This window comes from Mastomys coucha, unplaced genomic scaffold, assembly GCF_008632895.1.
Source record: "Mastomys coucha isolate ucsf_1 unplaced genomic scaffold, UCSF_Mcou_1 pScaffold23, whole genome shotgun sequence".
NCBI classification, from domain to species: Eukaryota; Metazoa; Chordata; class Mammalia; order Rodentia; family Muridae; genus Mastomys; species Mastomys coucha.
In genome coordinates, this window is record NW_022196906.1 from 111802616 (window position 1) to 111808586 (window position 5971).

The window sequence follows — 5971 nt, forward strand, 5'->3', positions numbered from 1 at the left end:
CCATCGAGAGAAGAAGTCCAGGTGTTCGGTCGTTATTGCTGCTGGTAGGCAGCAGAAGCGCCGCACAGGGACCCAAAAAGAAAATCCTCTCATCACATAGTAATCAAAACACTGAATGCACAGAACAAAGAAAATATTAAAAGCTGCAAGGGAAAAAAGACCAAGTAACATACAAAGGTAGACCTATCAGAATTACACCAGACTTCTCGACAGAGACTATGAAAGCCAGAAGAGCCTTGTCAGAGGTCATGCAGATCCTAAGAGAATACAAATGCCAGCCCAGGCTACTATACCCAGCAAAACTCACAATCAACATAGATGGAGAAACCAAAATATTCCAGGACAAACCCAAATTCAAACAGTATCTATCTACCAATACAATCCCCCTACAGAGGATCCTAGAAGGAAAACTCAACACAAGGAAGGTACCTGCACCAAAGAAAGGACAAGATATTAAGCACCTCACAACAAAGCCAAAAGGAGAGAACCACAAGCACATAAAGCCATCTATAAAAACAAACATATCAGGAGCCAACAGTAACCTCTCTTTAATATCTCTCAATATTAATGGGCTCAACTCACCTATAAAAAGACATAAGCTAACAGACTGGATATGCAAACAAGATCCAGCATTTTGCTGCATACAAGAGACATATCTCAATAGCAAAGACAGACACTTATCTCAGAGTAAAAGGCTGGAAAAAGGTCTTCCAAGCAAATGGTCCCAAGAAATAAGCTGGAGTTGCCATCAGAACACTTGTGGGAGAACATGTCACAGAACAAGCTATGTTTAATGCTGCAATCATCTGTTGGTAGTTTCTGCTTATTTACAGAATCCTTACTTGATACATTACTATGGACTAATAAGTTATGTTTACAGGCAGGGAAATCAGAAGAAAACGATGAGTCATTGAGCTGACTTCTGAAGAGATTTCAAGAAGCTCACTACCACAAGGAAAGAAAAAACTGTGAGTTTTGTTCCCACACCCAAGGGATCCAATGAGCTTTTCTAGGTTCTATGGACACTCACACACTCACAAATAAAAGTAATAGAAAAATAATCCTTTAAACAATTCCAGGGGCTCTTAACTCAGACATTAAGAGCACTTGCTATTCTTGCAAATACCTGAGTTTTGTCCCCAGAATTCTTACTAAGTGGCTCACAACTTCCTATAACTTCAACTTCTGGAATCCTATGTCCTCTTCTGGCATTTTGGGTACTGGAATCACTTGCACAAACCCACACATAGGCGCATATACATATATATAATATAAAATTATGTGTATTAAATAAGTCTTAAAAATGATTCTTCAAAGGGTACAAATGAAAGGCAGAGAACTGGAATGTGCTCATGAACAACAGTCATGGCTACTGTCTTCTGATGCTATTATAATGACTCCCTCTCAGGTTGTTTATACTTAGCGTATAACAATGCAACTGACATCTGGATGTTGACTGTGTGTCCTGGGCTTTGCTTAATTCATAAGTTTGTTATTTCTAACATGTGTGAGTTTGTGAGTGTGCGTGTGTTCTTCGGGAATACATAAGAATTTCACACTCTCTGTGAATAGACATGATTTGCTTGCTTCTTTGCAGTTTTGATGTTGTGCTTTTTTTCTATGGCAGAGTAGGCTAACTAGAACTAGCAGAAGAGGACACCTGCATCTGCTTCCTGACTTGCAGAGAAAGTCTTCAGTCTGCTGTCAGGGAGCATGATGCTACACTACAGGATTTCATACACGACTTTACTATATGGGGGCAGTCTGCTTAACTGCTGAGTGATTTTATCAGGAAGGGTGTGGAGCCTTTCCAAATGCTCTTTCTGCAGTGATTGAAATTATGTTTTCCTACATCCTGCTAATTTTGTACACTGCCCTGATTGATTCTCATATGTGGATACATCTTTGCATTCTGGAATAAATCCTATTTGGGTGTAATGAATAATTCTGGAAAATGTTCCCTATCCACACTGATGAAAGAAATCTCAGCAAGCTAGTAGCAAACCATATTGCACAGGGTACAGATCACACTGCTCGGCCATCTACCCTGGCTAACGCTGTATTTATCTTTTTAGCTGTTTCCTTTGTGAAAAATATAAAAATTGTATTTAAAACCTTGAATCTTGGGATATGGAGAAATGTCTCAGGCATTAAGGGCACTTGTTGCTTTTCCAGAGAACCTGGGTTCAGTTCCCAGTACCACATCAGAGCTCACAACCATCCTAAACTCCAATTCCAGGCCAGGACCCTCTTCTGGTTTCCACGGGCACAAGGTACCCATACCATGAGGTGCCCTTATACATATGCAGACAAAATACTCAGAAATATAAATATAAATAAGTAAATACTTTTTAAACCTGAGTCCATAGCCTGAGGCTGTACCTGAGTCCGTGGCCTGAAGCTGTACCTGAGTCCGTGGCCTGAGGCTGTACCTGAGTCCATAACCTGAGGCTGTACCTGAGTCCGTGGCCTGAGACTGTACGTGAGTCTGTGGCCTGAGACTGTACGTGAGTCCATAGCCTGAGGCTGTAACAGGCTGTAATTCACAACAGCCTATTTTTGGCAATTCACAAAGTTTCACTTCTTCAACAATTCTCCCCCAATCCTTTCAGCTCTTGAGGGTAGAAAATTATTTTTTATTTCAGTCTACAGTCTAAACTAATTTCAAGTCAAATAGTCTTTTATACACATAAAAAATGTAAATAAAAATCTGTAACAATATTGTAAATAAAATCTGTAACTCAAAAATATTTTAAAGTATTAATTTCAAATCATCTAGCACATAAAAAGTAGTTACAAGATATTGTTACTATACTGCCATTTATATTTTCTCATGTGTTTATTGAGATTTTTATTATTTCTTCACTAGGCTCCAAGGTATCATCTAGGGTCCTTCCAATTGAACCCACAGGTTCCTGTATTTCTTGCAGGACAGATTTCACAGCAATGAGCTCTGTCAGCTGCACTATCTGGGAATGTCTCAGCTCCTGTCAATTTTGAAGGACAGTTTTGTCAGACCTGGTTTCCTCACTGACAGTTTTTCTTTCAGTAGTTTGAATCGATCACAGCGTGCTGCGTTGGGCCAGGGGAGCTTCTCACAGGGGCTGCTGACTCTCTACCTGATATTGGAACATGTAAGGCTCCACCGTCCCCGCTACACTCAGCCTCTCCTTGCCACTGACGAGTCTGACTGTCTCCTAGCCACTGTGTGTTTGTCCTCATTGAGTTTTCTGCACAGTTATGTCGATATCTTCCATCACATTTACATAGTTTTGGGCCATTATTTTTTAGATGTTCTTTGGTCCCATCTCTCTTGTCCTTCTGAAACTCCTACTTTTTGTTTTTGGTTTTGTTTTGTTTTACAGCCTTCTGAAATCTGCTTCTAGCTCCCTAAAATAAAATTTTTATTTAGTTATCGAACTTGTATGCTTCTGGATTTCCTTTTGTGGACAGGGAACATAATTCATTGGTAGAATATTTTGCCAGCAAGCTTGAGGATATGGGTTCAGTCAGAATTGTCCTGTACACGTGCATATACACAAACACATATCTGCACACACACACACACACAGAGAGAGAGAGAGAGAGAGAGAGAGAGAGAGAGAGAGAGAGAGAGAGAGAGAAAGAGAGAGAGAGAGAGAGGAAGAGAAAGAGAGGGAGAGAGTTTTGTGTATTTCTTTACTGATATTGCCATATATCCATCCTATGATATTTCAGAAATTATCTTCCTTTATTTCTAAAAGAACTACCCACAGTCCTCTACTTTCCTCTGCAGATATGATTACTCTCTAGAGTCGTGCTATTTTTATCTTTAATGTCAGGCCCCCAAAAAGAGAAAAAAGGAGGGATCAAAAGTGAGGAAAGTGTCTCAATCTCTTACCACACTGAGCCACTTCAGCTGAGGGGAAAGGAGCTTGCAAAACGGAAGGGAAGCAGGCAACTCAATGGCCACCATCTTTCTTTGTTGTGATCATAGGCAACTTTTCAGAGTAAACCCCCCCAGTGCTGGGGGTACAGGGACCTTTTGGTTAGCTTGTCTTGAGAGCTGTTTCTCCAGGAACTGTAACTGCTGCCTGACACAGAGATAGGTGGGGGTCTGGAAGCTGCAACTTTAGTCTCAAGTTGACTAAAATTATCTATCTATCTATCTATCTATCTATCTATCTATCTATCTATCTACCTATCTATCTACCTATCTATCTATCTATGCCAAGCTTTCCTTGAAAGTTGCAATCCTTTACTATACACAAGGGCTCAAAACTAGTTACACTGGACAGATCTGCCACTGTGGTTAATTAGAGGTAAAAACAGATCCTTAATGTCTCCTAGTCCGTCATCTCAGACTCTTCTCCCTGAACACGTAAGAGCAGCGAGTATTCTCTAACGTGGGAGGAGCTGATTTGAGGTGTCTTTAGAGCTAGTCATGAAGGATACATGAATACACCAGTATAAATTACAGACCTCCAGTCTACACTAGGACAACTGACATTTTCCAGTATTTGAACATAAAGATGGTAGTGACTCCAAGTTACAGTTTTATTGCCCAGATTTCTGAGAGAACTAATGATGTTTGGGTCCTCTGTGCGCTGGGGGGCTTTATCTTGAGATGCTTACCTCTACACTGCCTTCAACTCTTCTCGTAGTATCTCTCAATGTATCACTAAGTGTAATGATTATGAGTATTTTTATGAGTTTGAGCAATTAAATTAAGTCATCAGACCTATACACAAGTGAGTCAGGTAAAAAGAACTATTCTAAAAACTTAAAACCAGACAAGTATGACTGAAATGAAATGGAGAAATGTTTTTCATTATATAAACCAGGAAAGCTAATATTCTCATAAATGTATATAAGACTGTACTTCTGACAGGATCCTTCTGGTTTCTATCTGCACCCCAGAGCTAAGGCTGTCCCACAGCCTTCCATACCTAAATCCCCAACCCCCATAGAGAGCTGGTCTTCCAGGAGTGTTGTTACTCCTAAGCTCACAGGTGAGACTACCACTTTTGCTCAAATAACTGTCCAAAGAGGAACCCAAGGGGAGCCCACAAGGCACAGGAACCGTGAAACGTCCAGGGACAGGATGATTCTGGTTTCCATCAGCGCTGGGAGCTAACCTTGTGACACAGCTCAACACACCCAAATCCTGCCTGGAGAGAACTGGTCTCCCAGGTGTGCCGACACACCTAAGATCACAGGCTCACAGGCCCATAAGAAGGACAAACTCCAGTCAGAGATAGCAAGACCAACTAACACCAAAGATAACCAGATGGCAAGAGGCAAGCTCTCAAGAACCAAAGCAACAGAAACCAAGGCTACTCAGTATCATCAGAAACCATTTCGTCCACCATAAAAATCCTGGATACCCAAATACACCGGAAAAGCAAGATTCCAATTTAAAATCACATCGCATGATGATGATAGAGGACTTTAAGAAAGACATAAATAAATCCCTTAAAGAAAAGCAGGAGCCAGGTGGTGGTGGCGCATGCCTTTAGTCCCAGCACTTGGGAGGCAGAGGCAGACAGATTTCTGAGTTCAAGGCCAGCCTGGTCTACAGAGTGAGTTCTAGGACAGCCAGGAATATAAAGAGAAACCCTGTCTCAGAAAACAAACAAACAAACAAAAAACAACAAAAAAAGGAAAAACAGGAAAATATAGGTAAACAGGTAGAAGCCCTTAAAGAGGAAACACAAAAATCCCTTTAAAAATTACAGGAAAACACTGGGAATAACTGGGACCAGCAGGACCAGGCACACAGGAACTCCACCAGCCCAGTGACTTGGGTTCCTTCCAGTCTGTCTGTGCTGGGGTCCAGAGGAGACCTTGGGCGCAAGCTCCGCAGCCAGTCCCACAACACCCAGAGGAAGCTCCATTCCCAGGCACTCTGACACACTCAGGATCAGAGGTAAGCAGGAACAAACATTTGTCCCAACACTGGGAGTAACTGGGACCAGCTTGACCAGGCACA

General features: G+C 41.5%; 1 protein-coding gene across 1 annotated transcript in view; it reads right to left on the minus strand.

Annotated features, from left to right (window-relative positions):
- The window catches only part of Zcwpw2 (zinc finger CW-type and PWWP domain containing 2), a 106646-nt gene that overhangs the window by 55461 nt on the left and 45214 nt on the right, over window positions 1–5971 (minus strand). The window lies entirely within an intron of this gene.